The sequence below is a fragment of the Thalassophryne amazonica genome, chromosome 3, assembly GCF_902500255.1.
Source record: "Thalassophryne amazonica chromosome 3, fThaAma1.1, whole genome shotgun sequence".
Classification (NCBI taxonomy): Eukaryota; Metazoa; Chordata; class Actinopteri; order Batrachoidiformes; family Batrachoididae; genus Thalassophryne; species Thalassophryne amazonica.
In genome coordinates, this window is record NC_047105.1 from 93,658,143 (window position 1) to 93,682,008 (window position 23,866).

The 23,866-nt window shown below is 44.6% G+C and overlaps 1 protein-coding gene across 2 annotated transcripts in view; it reads right to left on the reverse strand.

Moving 5' to 3' along the window:
* The window catches only part of kiaa1328 (KIAA1328 ortholog), a 102,962-nt gene that overhangs the window by 50,797 nt on the left and 28,299 nt on the right, over positions 1–23,866 (reverse strand). The window lies entirely within an intron of this gene.

Below are 23,866 nucleotides of genomic sequence, written 5' to 3' on the forward strand. Positions count from 1 at the left end.
TGAAATATTGCACAACTATGAAATATTAACAACACCGAAATGCAGTTAACTATATAGTTAAAGTACCGTTTTATTTGTGTTAAACTAGTAGCTTCACCACATGTAGTAACTACTCCCCACTCCACCCCTGTCCAAAAAACAAACAAAACAAACAAAAAAAAAATCCATCGTCAATTACATGCTGGGAAGGAAAGCCAAGAAAGGGCAAAGGTGAAAAAAAGCACAAAAAAAAAAAAAAAACAGCAAACAAAATCATTGTTGTTGTGGCACCAAACTTTCACCATCTGGGTCAGGCCAAGCTGTTTTAAGTTGAGCTGGGCAGTGCCAGCCATGCCAGGCTATCTGCCAGAGCTGGCAGACACAGGATAAATCTGGAACAAACCACTGTTGTGCATCAGGAGCCCACTAATGACAGTAGCAGCACCACACTAGCGCACAAAGATAATGAGCATGGGAACAGAGACTACATTCTCAGATATGACTGAATGAATATTTTATTTTCAGACATTCCACCAAAAGTGACCAGAATATCAAAGTCGACACATATACACCTATTGTTTAGTGTTAATACAAACAGCACATCACACACATATCTATATATCTAGATAGATAGATAGATGACTATACAAAAATGCAAACTAACTAAATATACAGATAATACAAGTATATCCATCTATAAACATCTGTGCACAAACACATATGCCACATAATCAGTGAATATGTCCGAAAAGGGGGTAGAAAGAACTAAAACTTATGTAATTCTACCCATTCTCCATTTGGGCCGACACTTACAAATTATTTGTTAAAATTATGAACCACCGTCATCATGTCATCAATATTTTCATCATTACCAATAAAATATTGTGGATAATTAGTTTCTTTTGAGTTTTCTCACAACATTATTTAATATATTTCCTATGCTTTTCATGTTGCTTTTATTTTCATCTAATAACTTGCCGTAATGTTCCTGTTTAGCTGTCCGTAAAAAATTTAATAACCTATTGTTACATTTCATATTTATTTTCTATATCTGTAGTTCGATACTTTGTAAATTCTCTGTAAAGCGTGTTCTTTTTTTTTTTACAGGCATTCTGCAATCCCTTTGTGATCCATGGTGTATCTAAATATTTACTTTTCTTACTGTATGGTTTTATTGGACAGTGTCTATCATATGATGATTTAAAAGTGTTTAGGAATGTTTCATCGGCTTTATCGATGTTGTTCTATTTCATTTCTCCTGACCACCAGAGGGCGGTGCTTTAGCACCTGGAAAACTACATGTGCGCAGCACAGAGGTCGAGAATATATACAAACAAAGTCACGCCATTGGATGTGACCTGGGTGACGTCACTGGTTGTCTTTTTATAGCAGACGCACCCAGCGATTGCTTCTTTTCTACATTCTCGCATTCTTAGAGGTTGAGACCGCATTTAGCTGCGATTGCCGCTCTCGCTTGTAGCCTCGCAACATACCTTCGGTTGGAGCTACGTGCAGTGCACACGTCCTCCAGAGGCTGCGAGACACGGCTTCACCGTTTTTTGTATCCTTTGACTGACGCCTGTCGTGAGTACACCTTCCTAAACACCGGGTGCGCGCCTTCACTGCTGCCCTGCTGGGTATTTTCCTCTGTGCACATTAGCTGTGTTGTTTCGACAAAAGCTGGCTATTTGTTTAGTTGTGTCACTAACCCCATTAACTACGCGGTAGTGTGTGCATCAGAACCAGTATAGAGTACTGTGTTGGGCTTGCCGTGAGTGTTTTCCACTCTTTGAAGTACTTCATCTGCGCTGCCACCATTTTGCTAAGTTTAACAGCTCCGCTAGCAGCTAGTGTTGTCGTCGTTGCTGTAAGTGACTTAGCACTTGGGCTGTGAGTTTTTCGGCTCTGTGCATCGTGTTATTACTGTGGCTGTGAGTGTTAAGGCTCCGTGCCTTGTATTAACTTTTACACTGTGAGTGCTTCACGCTCTGGGCCTTGTATTAGCTTTTACACTGGGAGCGCTTCACGCTCAAGTCTGCGGCTGGAGTGCTTCACGCTCCGTGCCTCGTGTCAAGTTGACGGCTGTGAGTGCTTCACGCTCCGTGCCTCGTGTCAAGTCGACGGCTGTGAGTGCTTCACGCTCCGTGCCTTGTGTTAGCATTACACTGCAAGTGATTTACGCTCCGTGCCTTGCGTTACTATTTACACTGTGTGTAACCGTCAGGGCTTGCGTTAGCCATCTGTACGCAGTCCACAATGTTGACAGGGCCTTTGTTGCATGGCTGTAGTACCTGTTTGGCTCCCTTGAGCCCAGATGATGGGCATATGTTTTGCCCCTCGTGTCTTGGGATCGGACACCTGAGGGAAGCCCTGACTGGCGATGCCTGCCTTAATTGTGCCAGCATGCCACTGGCAGAGAGATCTGCTAGACTGGCGACATTGGAAAGTAGAATGTCTAGCGTGACTTTGGCCTCCAGCCCCAGGAAGGAACCAAAGCGCCGTAAACACCCACATGCAGAAGCCCCTTCTGCTAAGAAGGTTAATCACCATGCTTTGGCTGAAAAGGTCGAAACGTTGACTTCTGAGTTTGCTCAGATTAAGTCCTTGCTTCTGAATCTACAGCGTAGGGATGCCGTGACAGTTCCTGTTGTCCCTAATGAGGCTGAGGTCATATCTATTGCTGCGACTGATTCCTTGTACATGACAAGTGATATAAACTGTGTGGAGGATCAGGATGAGAGGGGTCTTTCTCCAAGCCATTCATTAGTGGGCTCTCACACCTCTGAGGCAGAGTCCCTGCCGCAAACCGGACCTGGACTATCTTTTGTCAAGCAAGTTGTTCAGTTGGCTAAATCCAGGCTTGGGATCGACAATACCCCTGCGGAAACCACCGCTTCAAGTGCCTTTTTCAAAGTCACTCAGAAGCCCAAGTTCAACATTCCAGTTTCACAACCATATATCGAGGAGCTCCATCAATGTTGGGCGGACCCCAAATCATTGACCCATCTATCACAGGACTGCAGAGCCCTTAGCTCTATGTGTGATTTGGCGCAGTATGATCTGAACCGTATGCCTGCCGTTGACAGCATTATTGCGAACCTGGTTGTGGCTTCGGCTGATGTTGCTCGGCTGGAGGCCAGGCTGTCCACGACTTCAGTGTTGGGTCACTGATGACCTCCTCACCAAAAGCTATGACATAGCTGCTCGCATCGGTCGCCTAGGCAACTCACTGTCCCATTTAGCCCTTGCCCTCTCAAAGTCTTTGAGGGAGGCAGAGGTTGATGACGCTACGCAAAGTCTTAGTGATGCCTCACTCCAAACCTTTGCTTATATGTCCAGAGAGCTTGGCAGACTGATGTCAACCCTTACCATCACTAGACGTCAGGTGTGGCTTGTGCAGTCCCCCCGTCCGACTCCTGCAGAGGCACACTCCGTTCACTGCCGGTTCTTCCAGGCCAAGTATTTGGACCTGCGACCCAACAAACTTTGGAGCATGCTGTTGAGGCTAGTAAATCTCGGCGACTGTTTGTTGACCTACACCGGTCTTCCAGACCTCAGCCAGTCAGACGTGCTACAGCTTTTCACTCTACACCCAGGCTCCCGCCGACTCCCAGAACTGAATGTGCTTTCGCAGTTGAGGGCCAGCTCTCCCAACGGCCTGTCTTTCGGGAGCCTACGGAAAGACCCCCGAGAACTGAACGGTTTCACAGGGCTTCCAGTAATCACGCCCAGAGGTCCTCAGGGATGCGAGGCAGAGGTGGTCGGGTCTGACTGCCAACGTTTGGCCCCCAGCCGTTTTTCACGAAATCATCTCAGCCACTGGGAGGCTCAAGTTCAAGACCCATGGGTCATTTCAACCTTGTTCGAGGGTTACAGAATTCAGTTCAGATGTCGTCCTACAAAGTTCAACGGGGTGAGGATGACTGCTGTTTCCGACTCAGTGCAGTCTGCCGCCCTACAACGGGAGATTGTGGAGCTCCTGGAGAAGGGGACCATAGAGCCAGTTCACAGTTCAGACCAGCTCAGGGGGTTCTACTCAATTTACTTCCTTGTTCCAAAGAAGGATGGCGGCATTCGTCCTATCCTCGATCTCCGACGTCTGAATCGTTATATCAAAGTGCTGCAGTTTCACATGCTCTGCACAGCAGATGTCCTTCAAAACGATCACACCAGGAGACTGGTTCAAAAGTGTCGACTTAAAGGACGCCTATTTCCATGTGCCAGTGGCGCCTCGTCACAGGCAGTTTCTCCACTTTGCTTTCGAAGGTCAGGCATACCAGTTCAGGGTGATTCCTTTTGGCCTCTCTCTCGCCCCTCGTACATTTACCAGATGTATGGCTGCAGCACTAGCCCCACTGCAAGCTCTTATATTAAGAATCCTACCCTACTTAGACGATTGGCTTGTCTGCACTCCGACTCAGGAGCAGGCGCAAAACGACACAGCTCTCCTACTGAACCATGTCTCTCAGTTGGGACTCATAGTGAACTTTGCAAAGAGTTCTCTTGTTCCCAGTCAACAAAGACCTTCATCGGCATTGCCATCAACTCCATGACTATGACTGCATGGCCATCCCCGCAGAGAGTGGATGATGTAATTCGTCTCATCTCATACATTCAACGGGCTGTGACGCTGCCCTTTGGTTTGCTGCTCCGGTTGATGGGCAAACTGACTGCAATGTCGCTAGTGGTACCTTTGGGACTTCTGTTTTTATGTCCCCTACAGATTTGGATCAACAACCTAGACCTCAACTCAAAGTTTCATCAGCACAGGCTTGTACGACTCTCCAACTAGTGCCTTCTGCACCTCAGACCCTGAGGGAACATGGACTTCATCTGCAAGGGTGTCCCTCTAGGCTCCGTCCCTTCTCGCCGAGAGGCGGTTGTTACAGATGCATCACTCAAAGGTTGGGGGGCCGTGTGGAATCACAGGATGGTGAGGGGTATCTGGAGTCCTCAGGAGAGACTTCAACACATAAACGTGCTGGAGCTTCACGCTGTGCGACTGGCTCTCAAGCATTTCCTCCCGGCCCTGAGAGGAAGACATGTTCTTGTCCGGTCGGACAACACGTCAACAGTCTATCACATAAACCATCAGGGGGCACCAGGTCCAATTACTCATTGGCAGAAACTCGGAGGCTTCTCTTATGGGCGTTGCCTCGCCTTCAAAGTGTCAGTGCAGTTCATCTGCCTGGCGTACAGAACAGCACTGCGGACTTACTCCCAGACAGAAACCACCACCAGGAGAGTGGAGACTGAACCCGATTGTGGTCCACATGATCTGGCAGAAGTATGGTGTAGCGGAGGTGCACCTTTTCGCTTCAAGCACCTTGACACATTGCCCACAGTGGTACTCCCTCTCGGAACCAGACAGCCCGCTGGGGCAGGATGCATTGGCTCACCCGTGGCCGGATTGCCTCCTTTATGCCTTCCCTCCTCTCCTGTTGCTAATGTTGACACTGCACAGGATAGACCAGAGCAGCCACAGGGTGCTGCTGGTTGCTCCGTTCTGGCCGGGGAGGATTTGGTTTCCCAAGATTTACAAACTCCGCGAGGGGGAACCTTGGGCTCTCCCGGAGAGGAAGGATTTGTTGTCACAGCTACAGGGGAGGATTTGGCACCCTCACCCAGAATGCCTTCAACTGTATGTGTGGCCGTTGAGGGGCCAGATTCCGTGTTAAGTTCTTGTGACCAGGCTGTTGTTCAGACTATCCTTAATTCACGTGCTGCTTCTACCAGGGCTTTGTGTGACAACACATGTTAGCTGTTTGCGTGGTGGTGTGAGAACCAAAAGTTAGACCCTGAGCGTTGCCCTGTGCCTATTCTCCTCAAATATTTACATGAACTGCTAGAGAAAGGACTTTCTGTCGCTACCTTGAAGGTTTATGTTGCTGCAATCTCTGCCCGGCACATCTACGTTGATGGCCGGTCAGTGGGTTCACATCTCTTAGTGTGTCGTTTTTTGAAAGGTGCTCTATGTTTGCGGCCTCCAAAGCTTGCACGTGTACCTTCATGGGACCTTCCTCTAGTCCTGGAGGGTTTAAGCTTATCTCCTTTCAAACCAGTTTAAACTGCTGATCTTAAATGGGTGACTGTGAAGACTGCCTTTCTACTTGCACTGTCTTCGGCTAAGCGGGTGGGAGAGCTCCATGCCCTATCAGTCGCTGGGGACTGTTTGCGATGGAATTCTGACAGATCTGGGGTTACACTGTGGCCTAATCCGTCCTTTTTACCCAAGAGAATTTCAACCTTTCATGTTAACCAGCCAGTTTCCTTGTATGCCCGGCATTCTGATCCAGGATTATCTGTTTCAGGTTCCCTGTGTCCTGTCGGAATGTTGAAGCAGTACATTAGTGCAACTGCCGGGATCTGAAAAACAGATGCCCTGTTTGTGTGTTACGGTGATCACAAAAGAGGCTGTACTGTGTCAAAGCAGTAACTCTCGCACTGGGTCGTGGATGCCATTTTACAAGTATACATGTCCAGAGGTCTTCAGCCTCCTAAGGTTATGTGCCATTCCACCAGAGGGGTGTCCACCTCCTGGGCTGTACTGAGAGGTGTCCCTTTGAGTGATATTTGTGCTGCTGCTACGTAGGCTTCGTCCTGTACCTTTGCCCACTATTACAGACTGAATGTGGCTGCTCCTCCTGCGGTGACTTCGGCGGTGTTGTCTGCCTCCACTCCCCACTGCTGATGCAAGGTGAGTGTGACTCTTCGTGACCTTGTTGGTATTAAGTCATCCAGGTACTAAAGCACTGCCCTCTGGCAGTCAGGAGGAATGAAATAGAACGAGAGTTACGAATGTAACTACGGTTCTATGAATTCCGGATGACCGCCAGAGTTGCTTGTCACTCAGAGTCTTGCGAGTTCATTCCGAAAAGCGAGCGCTGGGTGCGTCTGGTATATAAAGACAACCAGTGACGTCACCCAGGTCACATCCAATGGCGTGACTTTGTTGGTATATATTCTCGACCTCTGTGCTGCGCACATGTAGTTATCCAGGTGCTAAAGCACCGCCCTCTGGCGGTCATCCGGAATTCATAGAACCGTAGTTACATTCATAACTCTCGTTTTCCCTCAATATTGAGTCCCAGTTTTGATTGAGCAGTTTCTCTTTGAATGCATTCGACTCCTCTGTTCTCACTCTTTTATACCTCTGTGTACTATCCTTTGTAGTTTTCCTGTAACGGCTATAAAAGACAAACGGGTAGATGATCACTGATAAATAATCCGCTTATTATGTTATGTATGAGGTTTGTAAACGTATTCTATATTAATGTGGAACTGTGTGATGTGATCCTACTTCTGGTGATTTGGGGTAAAGGCTTAAACTATACACTGTAGATATAAACTCTTCATTAGATTTATAATTCAGTAAGTTAACCAAATCAATATTAAAATCCCCACAGATGAACACTACCTTCTGAGTTACAGCAACAAATGTTTCCTCAAAACAGTCCCGAAAGATTTCCATATTAGAGCCTGGTGTTCTATAGATGCAGCTAACAATTACATTTTTCTTCTTTTCCATACAAACTCCTATTGTTACACATTCTGTTATGCCCTCTATCACCATTGACATTTTGTCTACCATTTAATATTTGAGGTTTTTGTCCACATACACAGCCACTCCTCCTCCAGTCTTACCCACTCTGTTCATACACTGGGGGAAATAAGTATTTGATCCACTGTCAATTTTGCAGGTTTTACCACCTACAAAGAATGGAGAGGTCTGTATTTTTTATCGTAGGTACACTTCAACTGTGAGAGACAGAATCTAAAAAAAATCCAGAAAATCACATTGTATGATTTTTAAATAATTTGCATTTTATTGCATGAAATAAGTATTTGATCCCCTAGAAAAACAGACCATAACAATTTGTACAGAAACATTTGTCTGCCATTACAGAGGTTAAATGTTTCCTGTAGTTCTTGACCAAGTTTTCACACACTGCAACAGGGATTTTGGTCCACTCCTCCATACAGATCTTCTCCAGATCTTTCAGGTTTGGAGTTTCAGCTCCCTCCAAAGATTTTCTGTTGAGTTCAGGTCTGCAGACTGGCTTGGCCACTCCAGGACCTTGAAATGCTTCTTACAGAACCCCTCCTTAGTTGCCCTGGCTGTGTGTTTGGGGTCATTGTCATGCTGGAAGACCCAGCCATGACCCATCTTCAATGCTCTTACTGAGGGAAGGAGGTTGTTTGCCGAAATCTCGCAATACATGACCCCATCCATCCTCCCTTCAATACGGTGCAGTCATCCTGTCCCCTTTGCAGAAGAGCACCCCCAGAGTATGATGTTTCCATCCCCACTCTTCATGGTTGGGACAGTTTTCTTGGGGTTGTTCTCATCCTCTAAACACGGCAAGTGGAGTTGATTCCAAAAACCTCTATTCTGGTCTCATCTGACCACATGACCTTCTCACACGCCTCCTCTGGATCATCCAGATGGTCACACATGGTCATGTGTTACTAATGTAATCTTTGTGACTGTGGTCCCAGCTCTCTTCAGGTCATTGACCCGTTCCTCCTGTGTAGTTCTGAGCTTTCTCAGAATCATCCTTACCCCACGAAGTGAGATGTTGCATGGAATCCCAGACCAAGGGAGATTGACAGTGATCTTGTGTTTCTTCCACTTACCAATAAATAATCATAACAGTTTTTGTCTTCTCACCAAGCTGCTTGCCTGTTGTCCTGTAGTCCATCCCAGCCTTGTGCGGGTCTACAAATTTGTCCCTGGTGTCCATAGACAGCTCTTTGGTATTGGCCATGGTGGATAAGTTGGAGTGTTATTGACTGAGTGTGTGGACAGGTGTCTTTTGTACAGGTAACAAGTTCAAATGGGTGCAGTTAATACAGGTAAAGAGTGCAGAATAAGAGGGCTTCTTAAAGAAAAACTAACAGGCCTGTGAGAGCCAGAATTCTTGCTGGTTGGTAGGGGTTCAAATACTTATTTCATGCAATAAAATGCAAATTAATAATTTAAAAATCATACAATGTGATTTGCTGGATTTCTTTTAGATTCTGATTCTCACAGTTGAAGTATACCTGCGATAAAAAAAATACAGACCTTTCCATTCTTTGTAGGTGGGAAAACCTGCAAAACTGACAGTGGATCAAATACTTATTTCCCCCACTGTATATAGTTGTGCTCAAAAGTTGACACACCCTGCCAGAATTTTTGATTTGTTGGCCATTTTTCAGAGAATATAAATGATAACACAAAACTTTTTTTACTCAGTGAAACTGGAGGCTTTTTGCCAAGAAGAATGGGAGCTTTGCCATCAGAGAAAATAAAGAGCCTCGGTCACAAGTACCACAAAACACTCCAAGCTGTCATTGATGTTAAAGGGGGCAACACACGGTATTAAGAACTGGGGTATGTAAATGTCTGATCAGGGTCATTTTTGTAGTTTCTGTTGTCATTATGATTTAAAAAGAGTAAACACAGTTGTATGACAATAAATGGTTTCACTCAACCACTAACCATGAGTGAAAAAAAAAAACAAAAAAACGTTTTTGTGCTATCATTCATTGTCTCTGTAAACATTTGAGCACAATTGTAACTGAATTCATATCCATCCAGATCAAAGTCCATCCATTCCCTTCTCATTATTAATCTATGTCTCTGATATTGAAATTATACTAAATTGTTGTGAGAACTGGCCTAGGTAGTCTTTGATGCTGTTGAAGTTTGCATATAGGCTTCAACTGTTAAAATGTATAATGGTAAATGTACCTGCTTTAACTGTCCTTATATACAGCTCCTCTATGTAATAGCAGCAGTTATCAGTGATATCACTGTAGTAATTATTTTCCAAGGTCAATGTCCTCCTCCATGTCCTGACTTCTCTGCTCCATATAGTTAAAGGTTTTCAGTTCCAACCTATTACGGTCCACACTCATAAGTGTTGGAGTAATATTTGCAGCCATTATTGGGTCAGTATTTAGAGTCCGTACCATCCTGTTTGCGAGTTAATATCCCCAGTGTTACCATCTCTCCCAGTATAGTGCTTGTACCTTGTCCAGTTCCTTGATATCCCTGATGACCAAAATCTTTGCCTCTTCTGGTGATCCGTTTGGCTTGACAAAAATCTTACAGTTGCTCTGCTTCTTCAAGATCCGGGCTTATGTCAGCATTCCTTTTAATCAGATGCTCATTGATGTAGACATTAGATCCCTTTAACTTCCTCTCTTGTTTTAACGGGGCTGTTTTGTGCTTTCTGCTCACAAACCCCATGATGAGAGCAGGTTTATCCTTTGAATTTTTTCTGGGCATAGGGTGGCAAGCTTCGATGTTATCACAGTCAAACTCTATCCCATAGGCCTGCAGAAGCTTAGCCACCTGTAGTTCTATGGAGTTAGTGTCCAGCTCCCTGGGCTCATCCCCATTGTCAAAGGCCTGAGCGTATAACCAGGGTTTAATTTGGAGTCCGGTGATAATAACATAATTCATCCTTGTGTACTGCTCCAGGTCCACAGCTCTATTCTCCAAGAAGGCAATCCTCTTGTCCTTCTCAACACTTTGGAGGTGGAGAGCTTTCACTTCCTAAACCAACTCCAGGATGCCTTTCTGCTGCAGTCTGACAGCAAAGACTTCTTCAGAAAGTCAAGTGACTTCCTAATGTCATCCACATCCTCAGCTGATGGTATCTTCGTTGGTCTTGTGCTGTACTGGCTCGCTTGCTGGCGTCAGTTGCATCAGCAGATTGCAAGATCAGCTGATTAGCAGCCAGCCAGCTGTTAGTTTAGTGGCTAGTAGATAGTTAGCGACTAATTATTTCATTCCTATTTGCTTTAAAGTTTAAAATTCAGCAGAGATCAACTCGAGAGTCCAAGCACTTGATCCGCAGTGCCAAAGCAATTACAAAAAAAACAACAACAAACAAACAAAAAAAAAAATGCAGAAAAAAAGATCAAAACCAAGCATCAAACCCAGAGCACATCCAACAAACTTTTCAACAGGAAACAAGAAAATGATACACATATTCAAATGATCAACCTCAGTCTAACTTTCACTATCCACATTGTCCACAAACACATTCAGATGAAATGACAAATTCCTCAGCTTCAGTGAAACAGCCCACACACAAACACTATACTAAAGTAAGCAGCACACACACACTCCCATCCAAGATGACCATAAACTGTGTTCCTCCAGGCCATATCTTTTTATGATGGTAGTAGCCCTGTTCACCCAGCTGATGAGTTTCTCAACATCAGATGGGGGGGGGAAGATCCCCATTTTAGGAGAAAATCTAAGTTCAAAGTAGAGTCTTATTGAAAGACTAGTTGGCGGAACATTCCATATGAAAACACGCTGGTTGTTAGAAGACTTCAATCAGGCTGTGGAAATGAAACAGAGAGAAAGAGGCGAGAGCGGGGATGACACTGAACTGAGGAACAGACACCAGATAAATGAAATGCAAAAACTTCCACAAACACTGGAAAATGTGAGGAAATGCTTTCATTGAACCCTCCGTCTAACTACAAATCCTTGGCCAGTGCATCGATAAAGCCCATAGAAATTGTTCAATACAAAAGTGTGAGGACATCACCCAAACACAGAGATCTATTTACACAGTATGAATAGGGATCTAGAGAAACACTGAATACATTTATGGAGCTGCAATTTAGCTTAATTTTGAAGATTGTGTGTGTTGTGGACAAAACATGTGCTCCTTATAGAATTATTTGACCAAATAAAATATGATTCTGCATGAATTATCATGACTACAAAAAACCATTTTCAATTCAATTAATTTTATTTATGTAGTGCCAAATCACAACACGTGGATGAAGACAAAATTATAACTCATCCTATGAAATTTTTTTTTTTACAGAGCAAGTTATTTCAGCACAGCAGTTCTAAACATCCTAGGTTTATTTTGGATGCTTACATTATTTTACTTTGCACCCAAAAATTATTATTACAAATTATTTCACAAAAAACAAAAACTACCAGGGTCAAATTAGCCCCTGATGCTAACAGACAATAGTGCAGCGCAATCTCATTTGAACCCTGTGTGATATAGTGGGATTTCACCACTTATGTGGACAGCTGCTCCTGTTGCGCAATACAAACAGCATAACTTGACACAAAAAAAATGGTGTGCTGTTTTGTTTTGCAATCACCGGAGCAGTCACGATAAGAGGGTTTTTTTTCGGTTCTCAGTGGAGAAGGGAAGACACGGCAAATGGAAGAGGTTGTTTCGGTAAGAATTAGCCTACACAGCTAACCAGAGTAGCTACATTCTCTTGCCTACACAACCGCCTCGACATATTTGAGCACCGGGTCATAAACAAACTTTCCACCGCATCGTCACTTTTCCTTTGCATTTTCACTTTGTTTGCTGTGTAATTTGCCCAAAAACTCTGGGAGGGCTGTCCCTGATGTAGGATTATTGCGTCATATTTTAACCCTTTAGCGCACTCCCTCAAACAAGACTACGCTGACCAATTGTGTGTCCTAGTCATTGGATAACAGCCTGCAGTCATTTGTTGTAGTTTTCAACAAGTCTCATACATGTCTCCTGAGAAATCCCAGCCCATTCTTCTTTGGCAAATCTCTCAAGCTCTTCATTTCACTCACAGATTTTCAATGGGATTGAAGTCAGGGCTTTACGGAAGCCCACAGAGGCCCTTTTGTAATACTTTTTTTAATTCACCCTGTTATCCCGAGATAACGACATAATTAATTCGGGATCTTGAGAAAACAACACAACTAATTCGAGATCTCGAGAAAACACAACAATTATGCCGTAATCTCGAGAAAACAAAACAATTATTTCATGATCTCGAGTAAACAGCTGACAAATGGGCCATTCAGGTAGGCTACGCCAAGAGGCTTGTATGATGACTTCGGGACTATATCTCATTCTGTATAGATGCAACGCTGGTCTTTAGAATGTCTGGAATAATGGATCGCCTAATAAGCCAATATTTTGATCAGGGGTTGACACAGGCAGAGATTGCATTAAGTCTTTTAATAAGGGATAATTTCAAAATTAGTCCGCAGCACAGGGGGGCGCAGGCAGCTCTGCTAGAAATCTCAGTTGTTTTCTCGAGATCATGAAATAATTAGATGTTTTCTCGAGATCACGGAATAAAAGTGTTGTTTTCTCGAGATCTCTAATTAATTATGTCATTATCTCGGGATAACAAGGTGAATTAAAAAAGATTATATGAAGTCCTCTGTCGGCTTCCGTAGGGCTTTGTGCAGGCCAGTCAATAACATTCACTTTGGTCTTCTAGAGACAGTTCTTCACCAGGACCAACACATGGTTTGGGTCAAGCAATGACCCAGACCCAGTTTTGCTACTGGCTGCTTTAGGTTTTCTTTCAAAACCTTCACATATCCTTCTTTCTTTATAATTCCTTCAACCTTGAGAAGAGCTCCAGTTTCATACGCAATGAAGTGTTACAGCATAATACTCCCACCGCTGTGTTTCACTGTGGGGACAGTGTTTTTTGAGTTATACGCACCTCCCTTCTTTCTCCAAACATAAGCAACATCTCTATGGCCAAAGAGCTCTAGTTTCATCTAATCTAACCAAAGGACACACTTCCAGTATGCATTATCTTTCTCCAGGTTGTTCTTAGCATACTTCAGTATGGCTTGAAGGTGTCTCTTCTGCAGAAGTGGAGTTGTTCTTAATGACTCCACAGAATCAGACTGTTTTAACTCAGCAGGCTTGGTAAGAGAAAGGTCTATGGCCTGCTGACTTCTTTTTCACATTTGTAACACAGACTAATCCTGCCTCCTGAGAATGCAGAGCATGTGCCAGTACATACAGTTTAATTTGATCAACCAGATAGGAAGGCAATGGTACATGGACAATTTTGTAAACAAAATCTTAAAATCTGAACTTGTACACACAGGTAGGGAGGCCAGAATTGGGGTAATATGGTCAAACTTTCTTCTCCAAGTCAGAACTCTCAGCAGTATTCTGAACTAACTGGAGACCTCTGATGCTGGACTGCGGTAAGACAGAAAATAGGACATTACAGTAATCTAATCTAGAAGAGACAAAGTTATGAATAACTGTCTCTGCATAAGCCAGCCAGGATAGGTCAAATCTCTGCGAGATTACGGAAGTGACAGAAAGCATTATTAGTTATTTCTCTGTCAAAGGACATGGTGGGCTCAAAGATCACCTCAAGTTTTTTCACTTTATCACTATGATGAACAACACACGTGTCCAAAGTTAAAGTTCGGTGATCAAACTGATGTGTGTCTTGCAGGATTAATGACCACCATCTCAGACTACATATCACAAACAGACTTTCACAAATGAAAATGAAACAATCAGAGTTTAAAGGAAAAAGTTGCTAGATATACAGTTTTTGACTGAAGCCAGACAGTCCTCTAAAGTCCTAGTGTGTGTGAGATCAACTGTAGTTACTGGCATGTACAACTGAGTGTTGTCACAGCAAAGAAAAGTAATTCCAAATGTTACAATATCTGACCAATGTATACAGTGCATCCAGAAAGTATTCACAGTGCTCAACTTTTCCACATTTTGTTATGTTACAGCCTTATTCCAAAATGCAGTAAAGGGTCATTCCATCTTAAGTCAACCAGAGGCTCCTAGCTCAGTTCTGTTCTGTCAGTTTGATACGTTATTCCTATTACAAAGTTATGGTGAAATGCCAAATATTAGGTCTGTATCTTGCAAACATTTGAAGTTACAGCCTTTGGAAATTTTTCTGAATTTTTCACATATCTTGAAAAGGGTGTTTTCTACCAACTTGCATGTTAAAGTAGACCTGCAATGAAATAAATGTGGTCAGATTTCAGAAAGAAATAGCTGATATGTATTTATAAGACCCTTGTGAATGCAGTAAAGTAAATCTGTAAGCCCAAATTTGTAATTCAGCAGAGAATTCTTTGTTTAAAAATGACAAATTTGCAGCTAAAATTTAGCCCTCTGTGAAAACAGTTTGTACAGCCGTATCATTTCCATGACGTCAGGGACAAGACGACGCGCTCCCGCCTTCAGTCCGATCCCACATTGAAATTGATTTTATCTGTTAGTAATGTTACTTATACACGTCCTGGTTTCAACATCCAAAAGTAAGCTGCAATGAATGTGAGATACAGATCTGTGTGCTCAGATCAGCAACGACATTGACAGCGGGCGCCGTTCTTCCTCTCCCGCTCTCTGCCTCCGCTGCGCTTATTAAGTCTGCGGGCTCGTTAACGAGCTCGTTAACCGCCGATGCGGGCCACTCACACCGCCCGTGTCTGCTTTGCAGCCGGCATCACCTCTCTGTCTACTGAATGGAGCTGCAGCACACTTGGCAAAAGTCCTGAGATTACGTTCGCTGTTTTAATGCGAAGCGGCCGGTACACCTGTTGCTGCAAGGACAGATTTCTTGCTGCAAAATCCACAGCACCGCACGTATCGGCAATCGGAGCCCCAGAGCTCCATGGACGCTGAGAGAGGTTTATATATTTTTAATGACTGGGATTCTTTGCGGGTCTCGCCTCCATATCCCACGATGGTACCAGAGGCGAAAGACAGTAGATTTTCATTGCGACACCACTCAATCAAACAGGCGTATGAAAAAGTCCCCCAAAATAATTTTCAAGCACAAATAAAATAAATATGTACTCACCAAACGTGCCGCAAGACAATATGAAGTTTTAAAAAAGTAGATCCTTCCGTATAAGACAAGAAAAAGGTGCAGATGCAAACTGACGTAAATCCACAAATTACAACTGGCGCAATGCATGCTGGGAGAGGGTCTTGTCCGTGACGTCTCGGCAGCGTCCATGATGAGAGGGACAATTTGCGGAGGGCTAAATGTTAGCTGTAAATTTGTCATTTTCAAATGAAGATTTCTCCATTGAATGACAGATCTGAGCTTGCAGATTTACTTTACTACATTCAGAAGGATCTCATGTGTAAATGTAAGTCATTTTTTGTTCAAAAAATCTGACTGCATTTTTTTCAATGCAGGTCTCCTTTAATAATGAGCTCCCTATATGCCTCACAGCTTTGAAACTGCTCGTGCCAGGCGAATGTTTGGTGTAGAGCTGGGAAACTGTGGCAGTTTTGATCTATCTAGTGTGATCTGCCTTCCACAAAGGCTTCAAAACGGTAGAAAACCCCAAATTTTACATGCCGTTCGTATCTTTGAGTAGTTCAAAATCATCGAAATATACTAACTATGGCTATGGAACATGTTTACACATTTAAATGATACACCAGGTTGTTTTAAGAAAATTTATAGTTGTTGAAAAAAAAAAAAAGATAATTTTGAAAAAGTGTCAAAATAAAGTGTCTTTGGGAGTGACAAGAATGGACAAGATTAGGAATGAACATATCAGAGGGACAGCTCAGGTGGGACGGTTTGGAGACAAAGTCAGAGAGGCGAGATTGAGATGGTTTGGACATGTGCAGAGGAGGGACGCAGGGTATATAGGGAGAAGGATGCTGAGGATGGATCCACCAGGCAGGAGGAGAAGAGGGAGACCAAAGAGGAGGTTCATGGATGTGCTGAGAGAGGACATGCAGGTGGTTGGTGTGACAGAGGAAGATACAGAGAACAGGGTGAGATGGAAACGATTGATCTGCTGTGGCGACCCCTAACGGGAACAGCCGAAAGACAAAGAAGAAGAAGAAGAAGTCAAAATAAAGTGTCAAAATTACCATCACCCCAGATGCCAATGTGGACAGTTGACATATTCATATCGTATCATATTCATATTTTTACCAAATATTCTTACATATCTCAAGATGATATACGAGGTCTGTTAGAAAACTATCCGACCTTTTTATTTTTTGCCAAAACCGTATGGATTTGAATCACGTGTGATTGCATCACCCAAGCTTGAACCTTCGTGCGCATGTGTGAGTTTTTTCACGCCTGTCGGTTTCATCATTCGCCTGTGAGCAGGCTTTGTGTGAGCAGTGGTCCACCCCTCTCGTCGGATTTTTATTGTGAATAAAATGTCTGAACGATTTGGAGCTTTGCTGCATCAAATTTTTCCAGAAACTGAGAGACCTCCCGGTGGACACCATTCGGAAAATTCAGATGGCTTTCAGGGACGATTTTATGGGGATTACACAGATTAAGGAGTGCGCCAGCCGGTTTAAAGACCGCCCACAGTTGCTGAGAGCGCGGTGCACTCCGAGCGCCGATCGACAGGCTGAAACCCTGTTGAAACAACCAGATCATTTCCAACATGAAGGCTTTGTTGATCCGGGATGTCGTCTGACTTCCACAGAAATGGCAGAAGACGTGGACATCAGCACTTTTTCGGCACATTCCACTGTTACAGGAGTTTTTTTCATGGAAAGAGAAGCGAAGGGATGCGCCACGGAGCCGCTCATGGCGCGGGACAAAAGCACCTCCGTGTTGGTCTTGCAGGACGGCTTTCGGTGGTTTTCAGTCGTGTGACTATCCGAGAAATTGTGGATGAGCTGGACATGCCTGTGAGGCTTCATCACGGCGTTGCTTTGCGCCATGCGGCTCCGTGGCGCATCCCTCCACTTCTCTTTCCATGAGAAAAACTCCTGTAACAGTGGAATGTGCCACAAAAGTGCTGATGTCCACGTCTTCTGCCATTTCTGTGGAAGTCAGATGACGTCCCGGATCAACAAAGCCTTCACGTTGTAAATGATCTGGTTGTTTCAGCGGGGTTCCAGCCAGTCGATCGGCGCTCGGAGTGCGCCGCGCTCTCAGCAGCTGTGGGCGGTCTTTAAACCGGCTGGAGCACTCCTTAATCTGTGTAATCCCCATAAAATCGTCCCTGAAAGCCATCTGAATTTTCCGAATGGTGTCCACCTGGAGGTCTCTCACAGTTTATAGAAAAATTTGATGCAGCAAAGCTCCAAATCGTTCAGACATTTTATTTGCAATAAAAATCCGACGAGAGGGGTGGACCACTGCTCACACAAAGCCTGCTCACAGGCGAATGACGCAACCGACAGGTGTGAAAAAACTCACGCATGCGCACGAAGGTTCAAGCTTGGCTGATGCAATCACACGTGATTCAAATCCATATGGTTTTTGCAAAAAATAAAAAGGTCAGATAGTTTTCTAACAGACCTCGTACTGCAAATACAATGTTGTTATGGAGCTTCCTTCTTGGGATTATAAATAGACACATTAGCATGACACACTGGCTATTTTGGGTGGATCGGGAGATCTTGGGATTAGGTCACTTCATGAATATTGAGCAACACCTTGGTTGCATCACTAAAAATTGGGAAAACCATAATAACCATATTCCCATTATGTTTACAAATAGACAAAAAGGCAAAATATCAATTAAGAGAATTGGGTCATGCTGGGATTAGGTTGCTGAGCATTGGGCAATACTTCATACTTGTAACCACACATTTCCCCACATGATGCCATGTGCTGTGAAGAAACAAGCACAGACACATACTGCTGTCAGAAAACAGCAATGCAAGGAATACCAAACGCACTTTTATTTCTGTAAATCAGTGTAAAACAATAAATGGATCACTCAAAATCATTTTAGGAGGTAAAAAAGAGATGTTTTACCAACGCTTTTAACAAGAAAGATATTCAAACTATGTATCTATATAATCATTGTAAATGTGAGCATATAAGTTTTAAAGTTCTTCATGACAATTGTGATTTTAAAATCTAAACAGTAAAAATCAGTTGAGATTGTATCATTTTTGGCAATATATTAAGTAAAACAATGAAATTATGTAAGAGTAAGTTAGTCTGTAAGGTTTTCTTTAAAACTGCATATTTGTTATCATGATTCTGCCAAAAAATATTGTTGCAACTACATTCTGATTTGAAGACAAAATCACATGAAAGAAGCTCAATAACAACACCATATTTGCAGCATATCATCTTGAGATATGTAAGAATATATGGTAAAAATCTGAATATGATCGTCAACTGTCCACATTGGCATCTGGGGTGATGAAAATCTGTATATTTCAACACTTTTTTAAAATTATCATTTTTCAACAACTATAACTTTTGTTAAAACAACCTGGTATATCATTTAAATGTGTAGATATTATATCACAAACCATCATACAAAAAGTTCTATAGTCATAGCTGGTATATGTTTTGATTTTGAACTAATCAAAAAAAAAACAGCTTGTACAATTTTGGGTTTTCTACCATTTGGAGGCCTTTGTGGAAGGCAAATCGCACTAGATGCACCAAAACTGCCACAATTTCCCTACTCTACACAAACATTCACCTGGCATGAGCAGTTTCAAAGCTGTGAGGCATATAGGGAGCTCATTATTAGCATGCAAAGTTGGTAGAAAACAGTTTCATGATATATGAAAAAAAATTAAAAAGGATGCAACTTCAAAAGTTGAGACATGGATTCCGAGTGGACCATGTTCTCCACCTCCATTGTCGATGCGGCCGCTTGTAGCTGTTGTCACAAAGTCTTTGGTGCCTGTCGCGGCGGCAATCCCCAAACCTGGTGGTGGACACCGGAAGTAAGGGATGCCGTCAAGCTGAAGAAGGAGTCCTACTTGTCTTTGTTGGTAAGTGGGACCCTGGAGGCAGCTGACAGGTACCGGCAGGCCAAGCGTGCTGCAGCCAGTGCGGTCGCAGAGGCAAAAACTCGGGTCTGGGAGGAGTTTGGGGAGGTCATGGAGGAGGATTATCGGTCGGCCTCGAAGAAATTCTGGCAAACCATCCGACGCCTCAGGAGGCGGAAGCAACTCTCCACCGGCACTGTCTACGGTGCAGGTGGGGAGCTGTTGACCCTGACTGGGGATGTTGTCGGGCGGTGGAAGGAATACTTCGAGGATCTCCTCAATCCCATCGCCACGTCTTCTGAAGAAGAAGCAGAGACTGGAGACTGAGAGGCGGACTCATCCATCATCCAGGCCGAAGTCACTGAGGTGGTCAGAAAACTCCTCGGTGGCAAGGCTCCTGGGGTGGATGAAATCTGCACTGAGTACCTTAAGTCTCTGGATGTTGTGGGACTGTCTTGGTTGACACGCCTCTGCAACATCGCGTGGCGGTCGGGAACAGTGCCTCTGGATTGGATGGATGGATGGATGGATGAGATTTATTGTCATTGTCATTACAAGTGCAACAACAACGAGATTGCGTCCACACTCACATTACCACAGACAAACAGCAATTAATCCACAATTATTACTTGTTTACTGTAATAATGGCACACATCAGAATTAAAACAACACATATACATTTGACACTGTTTATGTGCACTAAACTTGAAACAGTCCGTTATCCAAATTGAGGCGATGTGAGTGTGTGGTAGCCGCTGCAACTGGAGTCGCGCCGCCACTAGCTTTGGGGAAACGGGGATCTGCCGCAGCTAAAACCGCACAGCCCCAAGAGGGGAAAGGGGTGGCGTGAGCGGTGGCCAGGATTGGGTGTGTGATGGGGGACAGGAGGTGAGGTAGAAGTGAAAGTGGAGCATGCTTCAGTCTTTGTCCATGTGTGAGTCTGTCTGTCTTTGTGTACTGGAGTAAGAAAGATAAGGAGGCAGCCAATCTTCCCAAGGCCATAGAAATTCTTCTGGAGGATAAACAATGGGCATTTTATCCTTGACAGGCTGATAAGCCTGCTGTGTTTGTGGCTGAGCAGTGAAAAACACGTTTCCAGCTTGACATGAACAAACCAAAACCCAATTATGAAAAATTCCCAGGCCTCTGAAATCTTCACTTTCTCCTGCAAAGCATACATTTGCTCCAAGATGTTATCCAATTTGCATCTGAGTTCAAGGGTTAACGCAGTCTGAGAATGCATCGCCTTCCCCAACTCATTAATCATGATGGACAAGCGAGGGGTCGTGGTTTTGGCGGCAGCCGTCTTGCCAATCTTCCGGTAGGTCAGGGCAGCACATAAGCCAATAAGTACCAGCCCTCCGACTATGAATCCAAATATGAGTAAATTCTCGAGGTTCTCCACAGAGAAAGGCGGAAAGCATGCAACCCGCCAAGTCTCCCAGGCATCGAGAACATAGCCCACAGGGTAAGTTCCGGGAACGCAGGGTCCCCCGGCCCTGATCTTCTTGTAGAAAAAATGGTGTAAATAGCGTTCAGAGACCAGCTGATCAATTCCATGATTAATCCAATATAGTCTGAAGAATTCACAGCCTGGTGAAGTAGGGACTTTGAAGGTTGGAGCAGAGATAGAGGAGAGAGGAGGAGATGCGACCACCCTCATCGGAGTCCCAAGCTGGGAGGAGTTCGGGGAGGCAATGGAGGAGGACTATCAGTCGGCAGGACACTGGCAGACCGGGGTGGTGGTCTCTCTGTTTAAGAAAGGGGACCGGAGGGTGTGTTCCAACTATAGGGGGATCACACTTCTCAGCTTCCCTGGTAAGGGCTATTCCAGAGTACTGGAGAGGAGAATTCGAATGATAGTCGAACCTCGAATTCAGGGAGGAGCAGTGTGGTTTTCGTCTTGGTCGCGGCACACTGGACCAGCTCTACACCCTCCATTGAGTGCAGGAGGGTTCATGGGAGTTCGCCCAACCAGTCCACATGTGCTTTGTGGATCTGGAGAAGGTGTTCGACCGTGTCCCTCGGGGCACCCTGTGGGGGGTGCTCCGGGAGTACGGGGTCCGGGGTCCTTTGCTAAGGGCTATCCGGTCCCTGTACAACCGCAGCAGGAGCTTGGTTCGCATTGCCGGTAGTAAGTCAAACCTGTTTCCAGTGCACATTGGCCTCCGCCAGGGCTGCCCTTTGTCACCGGTTCTGCTCATTACCTTTATGGACAGAATTTGTAGGCACAGCCAGGGTGCAGAAGGGATCTGGTTTGAGAACCACAGACTCTCATCTCTGCTGTTTGCAGCCGATGTGGTTCTGTTGGCTTTGTCAAATCAGGACCTTCAGCGTGCACTGGGGTGGTTTGCAGCCGAGTGTGAAGTGTCCGGGATGAAAATCAGCACCTCCAAATCCAAGGCCATGGTTCTCAACTGGAAAAAGGTGCCTTGCCCTCTTCAGGTCGGTGGAGTGTCCTTGCCTCAAGTGGAGGAGTTTAAGTATGTCAGGGTCTTGTTCACGAGTGAAGGATGTATGGAGCGTGAGATCGACAGACGGATCGGTGCGGCGTCTGCAGTGATGCGGTCACTGTATCGGACCGTTGTGGTGAAGAGAGAGCTGAGTGGGGGGGGGCAAAGCTCTCAATTTACCGATCGATCTACGTTCCGACCCTCACCTATGGTCATGAGATTTGACTCATGACTGAAAGAACAAGACTGCGAGTACAAGCGGCCGAGATGAATTTCCTCCGCAGGGTGGCTGGGAGCTCTCTTACAGATAGGGTGAGGAGCTCGGTCACTCGGGAAGAGCTCGGAGTCAAGCCACTGCTCCTCCACGGCTTTGCTTGAGCTGCTGCCCCCGTGACCCGACTCCGGATAAAGCGGAAGAAAATGGATGGATGGATGGATGACCCTAAATTCATTTTTTTCCCCAAAATTCTACTCGCAACCCAATAATGATAACGTGAAAAGTTTTTTTCTGTTGTTTTTTGTTTGCAAATTTATTAAAAATAAAAAGCTGACCAATCACATGTATTCACACCCTTTGCTCAATACTTTGTTGATGCACCTTTGGCAGTAATTACAGCCTCAAGTCTTCTTGAATATGATGCTGCAAGCTTGGTGCACCTATCTTTGGGCAGTTTTGCCCATTCCTCTTTGCAGCACTTCTCAACCTCCATCAGGTTGGATGGGGAGCGTCGGTGCACAGCCATTTTCAGATCTCTCCAGAGATGTTCAATCGGATTCAGGTTGGGGCTCTGGCTGGGCCACTCAAGGACATTGACAGAGTTGCCCTGAAGCCACTCCTTTGATATCTTGGCTGTGTGCTTAGGGTCACTTAAGATGAACAGTGTGAGGTCAAGTGTTACAGTTAGTGACCTGGAGCGAAAATGATTTACAACCCCAGAAGCAGTCAGCCAGATTCAGAGGGGCATGTTCCAAAAAAGCGAGGTGCTTAATGTTACAGGTGATGCCAAGAAACAAGACAACCTGATGTACGACAAAAATACGGAAGAGATATGGTGAGGAGATACTCCATTTTTGATGGGAAGAAACATGGTAAGGAGATACTCAAACAGCCATTACCAAAAGCAGTGCAAAAACAAAACAGAATACTTACAACTGTACGAGGTAACAGATGACACTGGAAACATGTAACATTTGTCAATGGACCCGGCAAAGCAAAGACAACAAGGGAGTGGCTTAAATACACAAACTAAAAAACAACAGGTGCAGCAATCAAAGATGACATGAGGAACAAAAAAGCAAAAGGGGGTGGCAAATATAAAGAAATCCCCAGGTGACTGAATACAACCCATACCTAATTTACATCTAAGGAGAAAACAGACACAAAGTGATAACAGATGAACTCTCTACAAGGAATGAACAAAGAAACCAAAGACACAAGAAAACCAAAAATACACAACCACTGAAGAACCAAAATTACAGAGAAGGAAGGAATGACAATAAACCAACGAGAGACCACACATGTGAAGCACAGAAACAGACAGGATAGGGAACCGAGGCCATGTCAGGACACACAAGGCAGACTTGCTGTGACAGACAGCGGGGAAAGTGCCCACCCACAGGAAACAGGTGACACACCCACACACGCAGGACTGAACACACAACCCAGAAGGAGGGCACATGCCCCCATGCACACGGGACTCAGACTAAAGATGGAGCAGGATGGTCGATGCAAGATCACACCACATGCACGGGGAGTAAATAGCGCAACAGGGCACAACAAGACTAGCCGGTGAGGACAAAGGGGTGGAACACGACAGTCCTGATCAAACAAACTCGTATATGATAGCTGACAAGGATGTGACCTAGAGGCTGAACTTAAACATGCACAGGACTCAGGAGGGGCACACAGGGGCAGAAATGCTTAACCACATATAA